This window comes from Grampus griseus, assembly GCF_964374135.1.
Source record: "Grampus griseus genome assembly, chromosome: 11".
NCBI lineage: Eukaryota > Metazoa > Chordata > Mammalia > Artiodactyla > Delphinidae > Grampus > Grampus griseus.
Genome location: NC_139005.1, coordinates 98,031,302 through 98,045,710, shown reverse-complemented (window position 1 = coordinate 98,045,710; position 14,409 = coordinate 98,031,302). Strand labels below are relative to the sequence as shown.

Genomic DNA, 14,409 nt, shown 5'->3' with positions numbered 1-14,409 from the left:
CCCCAGATCAGAGCCTGTCAAGCCAGGGTCCTGGAGGCCTGGGAGTTTTTCAGGATCTGTGAAACCCTGAAATTGTCTGCATAGCTCCTGAATGTGAGTGTGCCTTTTGTTGGGGAGAGGAGTGTGGCTTTCATGGGCTTCCCTAAAAGGGCTGGGACCCCACCTTACGGCAAAGCCAAGGAATGAGCATGGCCCATCTGTAGGGAACGTCTGTGGTACCCAAAGATTTTGAGTAAAGGAGGGAAAACATTATTTTTAGAGTTAATACAGATGCCTTAATTATAGACTGAGGTGAAATCCTCACGGATTTTGAAGATAACACATGAAGCTTCAGTCATCTCAAGGTTATGGGCCTCACTGGGTCCCCCTTGCAGACCACCTGAGGATGCCCCTCTCCATCTTCCCTGCAGTTAGGAAAGCCTGAGGGTCCTGCTCCAGATACTAGGTCCTTGGATCAAGCCAGGGTGTTGTTCACCACATCACACAGGGAGCCCTTTAGGAGGGCACCTAGGAGGATCATCCCTTGGATTTCATTCCCAGGAAAGGCTGTGTTTTCATCTTAAGGGCATTATGAATCTAGTGAGTGAGCCACTTTCCCTCTTTGCTTTTGTTGCCAGGAAGCTCGGAGTAAAAAAAAATCAGTCCATATCTCACACATGTACTAGATCTCCTAGCATGTTTTGTTTTTTAAAATCCAGGAACATCTTGATAATGATTATAGCAATAACACAACCATAATTACATTATAAGCATTTCCTAATAGCCAAGCACAGGCCTGAAGGGTGTACCATACAATCATACAGTCCCAATACCCTCTCACACGGGTATCGCCATTCCCGCTTCTGCAGACAGGGCTAATGAAGCTGCAGGAGGGGCGGTGATGTTCCCGCGGCACCTGGAGGGTGAGATCAGAGCAGTGGAGCCTCAGACAGGGCATTTCCCCGGGCAGCCTGCATAGCAGGGTAGCAGCAGCAATCAGGTTCCGCTGTCTCGGGAGGGGCTGGGGGCAGGGGTGGACTGGGGGTAGGGGGAGTAGGAGACTGGGAGGATTCCACTCCTAGAGGTGTCTGGAGGGAAGGGACCCAGGACCCTGGAGTCTCGGACCCTCCAGCCCTCCGTTACTCTCCCCTCCTCACACACCTGAGTCTGCAGTTCCTACACTTTCTTGGCCGTGAATGTGGTTTAAGTTTGGTAACTGACACAAGCAGCTAAGAAAGAGCATTTAACAAAACCCATCTGGCACTCCTTTCCTACAAGAAAGGCCGGTCAATACAATAAACGCAGGGGGAAGGAAGAGAAGGGGATGGCCTGGCTCTGACGCTGCTTCCCAGGCCCTCTGCACCCCACTCTCTCCCACAGGAGGTCAGGTCCAAAGGCCCCCGGAGTTCATGTAGCTCAGCTGTCCATTTTACAGACAGAAAGACGGAGGCCGGGAGCAGGGGTGGCACATTCAGGGTCACACACAGAGCAGGACTGTCCTAATGTGTGGTGAAAAGAGCAAATACTGAGGTCCTACTGGGTGCTGGGCCCCCCCCACTCCCTCCCTCCTGGGGCAGCCAGGTCAGAATTTCCACTCACATTCTTCTCAGGAGGAAACTGAGGTTCTGAGGGAACTGACCTACCCTGTTGCACGGCAGTGCTGAGATCGAGCCCAGGTCCAACCTGGAGGGCCCGCACTACACGCTGTCACTCCGGGGGACCCCCTCTGCCCCCATCAAGTCATTAGTGATTGTGAGCACCTGCTGCAGGCCGGAACCTGTCCCCAGGGGAGGCCACGTTTCCCCTTCCCTGGAGTCACAGGAGGCCAGGAACAGAGGAGGCAATGGGTGGAGGGTTATGGGAACCCCGAGGACACCAGCTGCCCTGGGGAGCTCCGAAGTGCTTCCAGAGGCAGTGACATTTCAAACGAGCCTGGAAGGATGGCCTCGCCCAGCAGGGCCGGGGCGGGCTGCAGCCCTGGTGGCAGGAATTGGACGGACCGCAGCATCGATGAGGACACGGGCTGAGCCATCAATAGAGGACAGGCCCTGCACTCAGCGGTCCCCGGGAGAGACTCTGGGCTCTGGAGGGGACAGTCAGGGCAAAGGCAGGAGGTGGCCCTCTGGCCTCCCCTTCTCTCCTCAGCACTCCTCAGCCCCCTGCAGCTGCAGGCCCCAGACCTGCCCGGGGCATCTGGGTGGGGGGCGTCTGGGGATGGGCCATGGCTGGTGCTCAGATGGGCCAGGTCTCTCTCCAGGCCGAAGGGGAGGGCACCACAGAGGGAGGGCAGAGCACACACAGAGCAGAGGCAGAAGATGCAGCCCGGGGAGGCGGGAGCCAGAGCTCCAGGGGCTGTGAAGGGTGTGAGGCCACCAGGCAGGGGCCCCAAAGGCTGGGAGGACAGTGGGTGCCACGATGCCGCCTCGGGGTGCATGAGGGGGTTTGGGGGGAAAGGTTTCAGGAAGACCCCGTGATGAGTCCGAGTTGCCGCCCAGAGATTTTACAGTGTGACCACCCGGTTCACGCCCAGAGACTGGACAGTTAGATAAGGAAGGGCCTGAGCTTAGGATTCCGCCCGGAGTTCCCGCTCTGCTTTTCCAGGGGCTCTGCTTTCCCCGGGGCGCTTAGAGTTGAGGCTGAGAAGAGCCAGTGGCCTCCGCCCCAGACGCCTTCTAAGTCACGGAGGCTGCCGCCCTGCTCTCCACGTGTCCTTCTTGCTGGTGACCTGGGACGGGCTGCCCTTCCCCCTTCTCCCCCTCATTATGCTCCCCCAGCCCCATTTCTGGGATCTGTAAGTAGTGACTCTTGTGACTTTGCTTTCTTTGTGTGAGTGTATCGAAACTGTGCCTTCAGGGGTCCTGGGGCATGGCTGGATGGGCTCAGAGAAGGGACTCCCCGCGGGCCCATAAGTCACCCAAGTGACAGAGCCTGGGCAGATCAATGGCCTGACAGGGCCAGGGCCAGGAGCTGGCACGGGGACACAGCGTCCTGGCACCTGTTCTCCCTGGAGCCCCCCTCTGGGGTGCTGGGCGTGGGAGGGCGGCCCTGCCCAGCCCCCGGCCTGACCCCCAAGCAGCTCAGGTCTCAGCAGTTTCTGTTTTTGAGTCATGGAGGCCTGGGCTCTTTCTCTGTGGTTGCTGGTGTGGGTGGCAGATGCGGGGGGGGACCGAGGTGAGAAGTCTGCCTGGGAGCTGAGGCCGCCAGCTCCACTGTAAAGCTGCATGGTACCTCCTGCACTGGTCGGGCCCACGGGACTTCCCCAGACTCGGGGGCAGGTGACAGGAGCGGGGTCTCCTGGGCTTTGCCGCAGGGATGAGACAGAGGGTAAGCAGTCAGTCACAAGCTCCCAGCCCCTTACAGGGAGGCCGTCAGCTCATGGGTTGTCTGAAGGGAGACGAAAGGGAGCCAATAGCCTTCCTGAAGCCTCCCAAACAAATGAAAGCAGAAGTCAGCTTCTTGGTGGAAGGTGCAGTCCTTGGAGGCCAGGCCCAGTTCACGTCCACATGCTTGCCCCTTGTCCCACCGTCTGGGATAACCTTTTCCTAAGCCTGGGCTGCTTGGCCAACTCCTATTCATCCTGCAAAACCCTGCTCAGGGTGACGTCACCCACCTAAGCCTTCTCCATAAGCCCCACCCGACCACACATACCCGTGCATTTGGAGGACAGTACTGCCCAGGCCACCTGCTGCAGTGGCACTTTCCCCCAGGAAGCTCAGAGAGTGAGATCCCTCACTATTAAGGACATGCTCCTGTCTCTTTCCTTAGCTGGCTCCTGTGGTCCTAACCTGGCTAGCAGCTTAGTACTCCCCTCCGCACCAGGCCTGTCTGCACAACATTCCTGGGTGGCGTGGGCCTCGGCAGCCCCCTTCCCTGAGGACACAGGGACTCAGAGGGCCACACAATTTGCCAAAGGCCATGTGCACTTTCTCTCCAGGAAGTACTTCATGCGAATCTAATATGTACCAGGCCCTGAGCTAAGCGCTGGATTTGAACCTGACCTTGGCCAAATCTTCTACCCTATGGCAGCCTCAGTGTCTGTCTGGCCTCATAACTGCTCTGGAAGCAAGCTAGAATGTGGGGGAGGGAGGGGGCTGTCCTCATTTTTCCAGCGGGGGACAGAGGCCCACACTGGGCACACGTCCAGGCCCCTGGGGGGCCACCGCACACTGCCTTCTCTGCCCACCTTGCCCACCCAGCTGAAAGCCACAGAGAGCAGGGGCCCCTCACCCTCTGCTGGTGAAGCAAAGGGAAGAGAATGGTGGGCCCTGGCTGGGGCCTGGGCGGGCTTCTCCCTCCCCCCTCCTCCCCTCTCGCCCACCTACTGCCTACAGCACCCGTCAGAGCCCGCTGTATTAGCATACATGCAGGGAGGAAACCCATCTGAGCTCGCGACATCCCCCCTACACCTCGCCCAGCACCAAGGCCGGCAGCCCACAGACCAAGGTGATGGCCGGTGACCTTGACCATCAGCACGGAGGCCTTTTCCCTTCGCTGGCTGGTTCTTCTCTGCAGCTTCAGGTAAAGCAAAGGACACCTTACCTGCACGGGGGCTGCCCCCTCTGTGGGCAGCTGTGTTCCCCACCTGCCTCTGAGTCCTCAGCTGGCCCGGCCCAGAGCATTCTGAACCGGCTCCCTCGCCACCGGCCTGCTTTGTTTCTGCCACCCCCGGGGCCCGCGGCCCACACTCCCCCGGGGCCGGTCCTGGGACTGTCCACGTTGACCTCCTTTTGGCTGCTTGAAGTTCCTTCCGGTTGGTCTTGTGAAATCAAACTCATTTCCCATTTCTGTGGGTTCTCCTCAGAGCCCTGTCCCCAAGGCGCCTCCTGCGCTTGTGTCTCGTCCCCCTAACCTGCCACCCTGGGCGATGCTCTAACCATAGATGACAGAAATCATGAACTCAGCAAATATTCAAGGGGTGGACCTGACAGTTATAGGAAGGGTGCTCATTTGGTCTAAGATGTCAGGTTCTAATCCCCACTCTACGGATGACAAAACAGAGGCCCCAAGGCTCAGCGACAAGCAAGGGCTGCAGGAGAGGCCAGATGGTCCCGGTTGGGCTCTGGGGACAAACACACCTGGATCTGAAGTGCAGCTTGGTCACTCACTGTACTTGGCCTCAGTTTCCCCATTCTGTAAAGTGGGGATACAGCAGTGCCAGTCCCATAGGGTCCCTCTAGGGGTAAGGGTTGCCTGGGCTCCTTAGTGCACAGTGCCTCCCCCCACCCCCCAAAGGCTGGTGGGTGGACCCTCAGGGGATGCAGCCATTGTGATTCTAACAGAAGCACCCCCTCCCCCCATCCCTCAGGATCTGGTCCAGACCCTCTCCTTGCAGGGTCTCTCACCATCCTCACCTCACCGTCATCCAGGTCTCCAGCCAAAGACCACTCCCCAGTCCCAGCACACCGGCCTCCCTAGCAACCCACCCCCTGCACACCCCCCGCCCTCCCCCACTCCCCAGCAAGGTCCCACCTTCACAAGCCTGCAGGCTGGGCCAGGGGCCTCCTCCGGGCTTCCCACCAGGACAGCTCCATCACACCATGGGTCCATCAGACCATGTAGGGTCAGTCTGTTGGAGAGGGGCTACCTCTCTATCAGACTGAGCGTTCCAGCAGCACGGGCTCTGTTGCCTCATAGGGTTCAGCACAAGGCTCTCAACACCCATGCAAAGTCACTGAATGAACTTGAGAAAACTGGAAAAACACGAAAAAGTTGGAAGAGGAAACAAACCACCAGAGAAAGTTCTTGCTACCATCTTGGTGCACTTCCCTCCAGCCTTTTTTCTGTGCCGGTCGTGAGTGTTCGTCGGACATCCCCGTGAGCACCGTGAACGCAAGCCTGCCGCCTGTCCGCTTCTCTTCCACAAATAAATGCTGGGTTTGCAGAATGGGAGTGAGGCCTGACAGAGGGGCTGAGTCGCTTGGGGTCATGCAGTTCCAAGAGGAGGGGCCCAGCCCTCCCGACCCCCAGGACTCAGCACCCCCTGCCCCACAAGAGTCTCAGCCCCAGAAGCCCTTATTTCCCGCTGTCTAGCTGAACGTCCATTGTCTGTGAAGACCAAGAAAACAGGGGTCCCTCACAGAAACACAGGGAGTTCACACGTGGAGCATACCTCACAGGTTTGCGGCTGCCCCTTACCACACGTTCCTAAAACCCCAGCCCCGCCCTCATGTCCGACATTCTCTCTCGTTCCTCAGACATCCTTGGGGCTCCACTCTGTGCCAACCCTGAGCTGAGCCCTGGGACCCAGAGATGAATAGAGCAGAATTCCGCCCTTGGAGCCCCAGGCTGGAGGGGAGGAGACCGGGGACCTGATCCAGTGCTGGATCAAAGATATGAGCAAAGATTCCAGGGTAAAGGGCACGGGAGGGGCGCCTACCCACGCTGCCTGGGGGGGACACAGGGCAGCCAGGAGGGCTTCCTGGAAGAGGAGGGTATCTTCCAGCGGGGGCTTGAAGAACCAACAAAAGCCCCCAGTGAGGAAGGGAAGAAAAGAATTCCAGATAGAGGAATGGCAGGAGGAGGGTCCAGAGGAGGGAAAGGCGGACAGCAAGCAGGAATATGAGATGACCTGCAGGCAGTGAGCGTGGAGATGACCCGGGCCACCCACAGGGCTCCCTCTCACAGCTGTGGGCAGCCAGTGAGGCTCCAGAGGCCAGCTCCCTTCAGAACCAAGCTTGGCAAAAACTTCCACCTTCAACCATCAGACCTGCAAGGCTCCTGGGGCAGTGGTCCCGGGTTATTTCCTGGGAGAGCCAACCTCAAGGCCTGCTGGGATCTCTCTGGAAACCAGACCTGTCCCAAAGGCCAATCGATGTCCGTCAGGCCAACGTGAAGATGTGACGGAGAACAAGGACACAGGTGTGATCCTCACTTGAGAAAGCAGATTCTACGCCCCCATTCACAAACTGGAGACCAACCCCCCAGAGGTCACAGAGCACGGACGCAAGCAGTAAGTGGGCTCGGGCGCACAGGCCAGCCCTCTCTGGCTCCGAGGGCGCCCCCAGCCACGGCCTAAGTGTCCCCCATTGGTCCCCAGGGCCTGGAACGCTGGCCCTGGCCAGCGCACCCAGAATGTATTTTATGAATGAGTGAACGAAAGAATCCGAAAGCCCTGTCCTTCCACCCACACCTCCGGCAGCAGGAAGGAGCCGTCTGCTACTGTGTTTTGTTGTTGCTGTCACTCTGAAAATCAAACGCACAAACCTGAATTCACAGCTGTGTTGCTTCGGGGCGGGCAGGACCCCCAGCCCCTGACCCCGGACTAGAACAGAGTCCAGCACCTCGGCGGAGGGGTCAGACGGCTGAGGACCAAATCTCCGCTCGGCCACTAACAGCGTGAGACTGGACCCGTCGTGCCCCTGCTCTGCGCCTCGGTGTCTCCGTCACTAAACGGAGGTGCTGAGGACCTACCCTGCTGGGTGGGTGCAGTGAGGACTAAGGAGCTGGGACCCCGCGGAGGTGGGTGCGGGGGAGATCCCGTCCCTCTGGCCTCCTCTGCCTATGACCTTGGCCGCCGAATGAGCTCTGAAACCCTCAGCACTGACCAAGCTGGATGTCCTGGCCCCGTGTGCAGCCGAATGGCTTACATATTACGAGGCATCCACGTGGCCAAAGGGCAGAGGGGCTGAGGAGGGCTCGGGCTCGCGCGTGACTCAGCGGAACTTGTCAAGGCTGCAGGTCTGGGGTGGGAAGTGCCCCCAGCCATACGCTGTGCAGGGAAGCCCGGCTGCCGGCATCTCTGATAAATATTTTATCACTGCTCACAGAGCAGGCAGGCCCCAGGAAGGTGCCTGCAGCCTCTGATCCCACAGAGCACCCCTTCCTGCCTGGACAGAAGGAAGTGGCTGGGTGGGGTGCCGGTGGGGTCAGGAGCCCAGACAGCTAGCTCATTCCTGCCCTGCTGTCACTTCAGGTCAGCTCAGCCCAGCAAACGCCCCTGAGCCTCAGCCACAATCTGCCTTGCACTGTGCGGGTGCTGGGCTCCACTCTGCCCTGGACAGCTCCCAGGCTCCTCTGCACTGCCCCCAGAACACCAGCACTCTGCACCTTGGCCTGGTCAGACACCCCTTCCTGTTGGCCCAGAGCACTGCCACCTCCTCCAGGAAGTATTCCTGGCTTTTTCCTTCCCACTGTGTGACCTTGGGCAGGCCCATCACACTCTCTGAGCCTGTTTCTAAAATGGGGCTGGTGGTCCCCACTCATGGTGGACCAGATGAGACTGTATAAACACAGGATCTCCCAGCTCCTTGCCCACATGGACTCATTCTTTTTGGAGGGACCTGAACATTTGGAATCAAATCAATAAATATCATAGGGCATGTCTAGGGGTGGGACACAGGAATATATAGAGCCTGGCTCCTGCTTGCAGGGCTCCACAATTTAACTGTGGAGAGATAAATAATAAATAATAATAATAATAGTAATAATAATAATAACAGCAACAGTAATAACAGCTACCACATTTCAAGCCCCCACTACTGCCAGATAATTGACATCACATCCCCTTGTCTACTCCTCCCAGCAGCCCTGTGATATGAGGTTCCCACCCTCATTTCACAGCACGGCAGGAACCTGAGACTCAGAGAGGGGTAGGACCCTGCCTGAGGTCACACAGCTTGGGGGGGCTGACCAGCTGTCCTGCTGGACCTCTGGGGCGTGTCCTCGGGGTCAACACCTGCTTTTCACATCCTTGTCCACGTGGAGGCTCCACTGAGAGGGGGATGGTCCAAGTCAAATGATGAAGATGCACAGGATACGGTGCAGCCAGTGAAAAATCGTCACTGCTCTTTAGGAGCTAGTGGACTATTGAGGGAACAGGGGAAATGCTAGCAGTATTACAGCAAGTGGAAAGGAAGAGGATACGGAACTGCGTGTGCTGTGATGACATCCTGTGAAAATAGTTCTACATGAAGATGTACTGATTCAAAAAAGACTGGAAATGATACACAAGATGATAATGTTCAGAGGCTGAGGTTACGGGTAAAATCGGAGCCTATTTTGCAGACTTTGTACAACGTGGCTATGTCGGTTTTATAATTTGAAATTTTCCTTAGACATAGGATTGGGGGGCTTCCCTGGTGGTGCAGTGGTTAAGAATCCGCCTGCCAACGCGGGGGACATGGTTCGATCCCTGGTCCGGGAAGATCCCACATGCCGCGGAGCAACTAAGGCCATGCGGCCCAGCTAGAGCCTGCTGTGCACTCTAGAGCCTGTGAGCCACAACTACTGAAGCCTGTGCACCTAGAGCCCGTGCTCCGCAACAAGAGAAGCCACCGCAAGGAGAAGCCCGCGCACCGCAACGAAGAGTCGCCCCCGCTTGCTGCAACTAGAGAAAGCCTGCGTGCAGCAAGGAAGATACAACGCAGCCAAAAATAAAAATAAATAAAATAAATAATTTTTTTTAAAAAAGAAGTAGGATTGGTCCACCACAAGGATTTATTGAGCACCTAGTGTCTGCCCTCCCTTGCTGAGAGTTTTCTCCTCTCTCAGCCTCAGATCTAGTCAGTGGGAGGAATGAGATGGACACCATTTTAAGTAACAAAGAACTTGGGGCCACCCTCCCCATCTCTCCATGACTGGGCCTGTCAGCAGCTCAAACCCAGCACAGCCAAAGCCAGGCTCAGGATGTTCTCCCACGTTAAGTCAACTGTACCAGGGATCACCACCACCACCACCTACTCAAGTCCTAGACTCACAATCACAGGGGCTCATGAGGTAGTGAGCTCCCTGTCATGGGAATAACCAAGCAAGGAGCGTCATGTCTCTCCACCAAGACGTGGCCTCAATGGCTGTCTTTCAGTCCATCTTAATGAGACCCAAAGTCTTACCAGCTGTGTGACAAGATACTGACCTCTCTGTGCCTTGCCCTCCTCATCTGTACAATGGGATCATACAATGACCTCATAAGGCCTCAGAGGGTTAACTGAGAGCAAATATGTAAGATGCCTTCCAGGTGCCTATCCAGGACTATTATTATTTCACAGCTTTACCTACCCACTTGTGGGAGCTAAGTGGGACAGAAGTAAAAATTCCTATTTCACAGACTTGAAAACTGAAGCAAAGAGAGTCACCCCCTCAGACTCAAAGGGATGTAAGTGACTCCAAGCTGATTGTTTTTGCTGGAGAAACTGCTTTGGCAACACAAAGAAGGCCTTTAGCCAGCCCAGCTGATGGCACAGAAAGCAAAACCTTAAGAACGTTCCAGAAAGTGAGCAGGACTTCTGCTGGGGTCAGAGGAGCCCACGGTGGCAGTTCCTGACAGTGAGGCATCTTGGTGACATTCCCTCACCTTAAGGCATGTAGCATTGTGGAAAGTGGGCGCGCACACCTCATGCCAGAGACCCTGGTGTTTGAGCCCCAACCCTGCTCCTTGCCGCCCTGTGTCTCTGGGCAGCCCTTGGCCTCTCCAGGCCTCAGTTTGCCCATCTGTTAACTGGGCATGGCCACGATCACCTTCTGGGCTGCTGGGAGGAGTAAGTGGGACGGTGCCTGGGGAAGACTTCACACAGGGCCTGGCACACAGTAGGTGCTCAGGAAATGGCTGTCCCCTGCTTCCTTCCAGAGGTAAATCCAGGCTTTGGAGTCAGAACCGAGGAGAGCAGTACTCCCCACTGCAATGAACTACATAGATTTTCCTGAAAATCTTTTCAGAACGGAGCTGGCCCTGGCCCCTCCCCACTTGCGCCTGGGTGTAGTACGTGGTAATGCAGTAGCAAATGTCACCTCTGTCCTCTCTGCTCTCCCTAGAGGGTACAGATGGGCGCCAGCATCACCTGAGGGCTTCCTTGTGCACCGAGGGGCCCTGTACATGGCTTCACCCAGTCATCACGTGACCCCACAAGTGAGTTTCCAACAACAACATTAACACTAATACTGATAAGAACTCCAGGGCCGGTGCCAGGTCAGCCTGACCGCAAGCCACTGTCACTGCAAGACCACACGTCACTGCACGACCACTCTACCACACCAACACAGGGCACCGTCCTTCTGGAAACCTCCCATGAAGCCACGTTGTCCTCACAAGCACCCTATGTGGTAGGTGCTACGATAATCACCACGTCATAGATGAAGAAACCGAGGTGCACACAGACGTTTGGTGACTTGCCAACATCACATAGCTGGTGAGAGGTGGGGCTGAAATTCGAACCCAAATAGCCTGGCTCCAGAACCCAGGTCTTAATCACCTAAGTGTGTTTTCCAATCCACTCTGTACACATGAGAGCACTGAAGCTCAGCAGGTGGACCTGACTCTGGGCTCTCCAGCCTTTGCGGCCCCTCCCTGGCCCCTGCTGGCTCCCCTTCCAGGCCACCCAGAGTCCAGGGTCTGAGGTTAGAGCCAAGTCCTCTATGCAGCGGCACCCGGGCTGCTCCCCCGAGACATCTGGATTCCTGAGTCACTAGAACTCTGCTCACACAGAGTTTCAAAGTCCCTGTGCCTCTAGGTGCTCCCCCACTGAGGTTCGATTTTGAGACATAAAAGAGGGATGTGGTTAAAAGAAAAAAAAAGAAGGTTATACTGTCACCAGGAAGTCACCTCCTTGTCTCACTCTCCCATGTCTTCATCACAGCCCACGGTCCTAATTCATTCCTCCCGACCCTAACTCTGGTCCTCCTCAGCAAATGTACCCCCGAGGGCCACCCTGGGCTATGGGGTGAGTCCCGCAGCAGGACGTCCTGACTCCGCTTTTGACCTGGAGGACCACTGACAGCACGTCTGACCCAACAGCTCCCCATCCAGGTTGCTTCTGTGGCCTCCCCCTTTCTGCGTGGGTTCCTCTGCCTCCCTGGGGACGCTTGCCATCCTCCAGGCCTGAAGAAGGCCTGGGGGAACGAGTGAGTGAGCGAATGAATGAATGACTTTCCCGTTCCTCTCTGGGCGTCACGAGAGCTCTGCTCTCCTTACAGATGTCCCAGAAGATGATTTTGTTCACGTCCATGAATGTCCACAATTTGGGGAACCTGGTGAGGGCCCGGGGCTTTCGCCTTCCTTCTCCCATCCCAGCCTCTCCAGAATCTGCTGGGAGTCGCCGGGGAACAAGGGTGTCGTCTCCCAGTGCCTGCCTTGAGCAAGAGAGCTGGCACTGGCGCACAGCCGGATGCCATGAAATGCCGCCTGAGGCTGCGAGGCAATTCCACGTGCCCGTCCTCAGGCCTTTTAAGCCACCCATTAGAAACAAAACATCCATCAGCTACCAAATGTTTCTGCACAGACCACTTTCCCTGCTGATGAGAAATTAAGTTCATGTGACTGTCCCCATCACCAGAGAGTTAAAACAGTCGAGACACACGGAGTGCCAGCCACTCTCAAAACGGGTACCCACCCCCACCGCCAGTTTGCGGTGAGCTTGTGATATGTCGGGCGTTGTGCCTCTTTGGATCCTGACTACCCACAAGGAGTTCGTAATTTTAAGGTTCCCAGTTTTCAGATAAGGAAACTGAGGCCCAGAGAAGCAGTGACTTGCCCAGGGCCACACAGCCAGCCAGTGGTGGATGCTGACCCAGGTGCTAACCCAGGTCAGCTTTTCTCTAGCCCTCACCCACCCCTTACCACCATTTAAACAAATGGCTCAGAATCCCAGACCGTTTGGCAGGAAAGACCCTAGGGAGGCCCTAATCTCCTCTGACTGACGGGGACGTGGGCTCAGAGAAGGGAAGTGGCTTGCCCAGGGACACAGCAAGGCCATGCACCCAGGATGGACTCCTCTTGGGTCCGCTCCACTGCCTGCCAGCCAGAGGGAGCTAATATGACCTTGTCCGATCACCCAATGCCACAGCCAGCGGCACTCACGCTTGAATGTGCACCAGAAGGGGGGGGGAGTGGTACAATGTAGATTCCTGGTGCCCCATCAGAGGTCAGGATAGGAGTCCAGGAATCGGCATTGTATCAAGCCCTGTCATTAAAGAGGACAGTCTGGTGGTCCCAGGCTCTTCTCCCAGAGCCCCCAGCTTACCCCTCCAGGGAGGGTCTTGGGTTGGGCCTGGTGCAGCAGGTCTGAGAGGCCACAGAGAGCTCGCCCTCCCCCTCCAGATGCAGTCCAGGGACCGGCCTTTGGGATCCCGGGGAACTCAGGCACAGCCACGCTCTAGCCAAGAGCATCGCTGATCACCTGGACACGCTGGGTTCTCACAGCAGCTGCACACAGCTCTCAGGGCTGCCCTGAGCCACGGACGGGAAAATGGAGCTCGCCCTCAGGAAGTGGCCTGGCCGAGCAGGGCTGAGACCACACCCTGCGACCTTCGGGCCAGGAACCCTCCCCCAGCCCAGCAAGTTCTCCCCTACCTTGGCTCCATCAGAGAAAACCTTAGAAAGCGTCAGGCGCTGCTCATGTGAACGGGCTCTCTGCATGATGAGGTTTTGCCAGAGGCCCACACCCCGGACCGGGCAGACCTGCCCCGTGTGCCACCTCTCAAGGGATGGGAGGGGGCCCACCAGGTTGAGGGCACGAACCTCTACAGGCTCTGCCTCTGCCCTCAGCTGTGCCTGCTGCCCCAAACGCACCCGCACAGCTCTGCAGGGCCAGCTCCCTGCAGGAAGGTGGCGGGCGGCCCAGGCCAGAGGCCAGAGGGGTGGGGCCGCACGCCGAGCCAGGACAGGGCTCAGAAAGGAGGTGTCTCCCTTCTGACCATCTTTGTTCGCTCTATTGGGGGGGGCAGTGGAAAGACAGGGGGGAGCTGCGATGGGGAGGGGCAGTGTCGGGGGAGGGGAAGATCAGGAAACAAGGCAGCTGGACAAGCGGCCGGACGGACACGCAGAGACCCACCCACGGAGACAGAGAAAAACTCAGAGACAGAGAAGAGAAGGGGGGGCGGGGGAGCGGGGCGTGGGCGAGAGAGAGACTGCGAGAGAGGATGCGCTCCGGAGGTCCCAGGAGACGGGGGTGGGAGGGGCTGGACCCCCAACCAAGGGGAAGGCCCGACCCCCGCCCAACCCATGTCCCCGCACTCGGCGGGGACACGCGCGCGCGCGCGCGCACACACGCCACTCCGTCGGCGCCGCCCGGGCCCCCGCCCTCCGAGGGGCGCGCGTGCCGCCCTCTGCCCACCCGGACCCCTCCTCCGACGGGGCCTCCGGGACCCGTCCCCGCCACTCACCTTGGTCCCCGCGCCACCTCCGCCGCCGCTGCCACCGCGCAGAGCCGGAGCCCGGGGCCGGGGGAGGGGGCCTCGGAGGCCCCGCCCCGCCCCGCCCCCCGGGCCCGCGTAGGGCGCCCGACGCGGCCGGAGCCACCGGACTCCTGGGCTGCTGGAGACGCGCGGCAGGTAGCCACCTGGGTCGCGGGTACGCCCACCCACCGGGGCCCGGCCGAGCTGGGAGCCGGGGGCCGGGGGCGCCCTCCCGGGGTCCCCCCACCCGGGTGTACTGCGCCGGCTGTGGGCGGTGCCCGCCGGGGAAGGGGGTGTCCCCGGCCACCCTGGCGGCTCAGATCGGCT

At 58.2% G+C, this 14,409-nt stretch overlaps 1 protein-coding gene across 1 annotated transcript in view; it reads right to left on the bottom strand.

Annotated features, from left to right (window-relative positions):
* The window catches only part of PRR5 (proline rich 5), a 51,174-nt gene extending 37,059 nt beyond the window's left edge, over positions 1–14,115 (bottom strand). Inside the window, exon 1 of the mRNA XM_082665813.1 lies at positions 14,071–14,115. The gene's annotated coding sequence lies outside the window, so the exon portion shown is untranslated. The remainder of the gene's footprint in view (positions 1–14,070) is intronic.
* Positions 14,116–14,409: the final 294 nt, after the last annotated feature.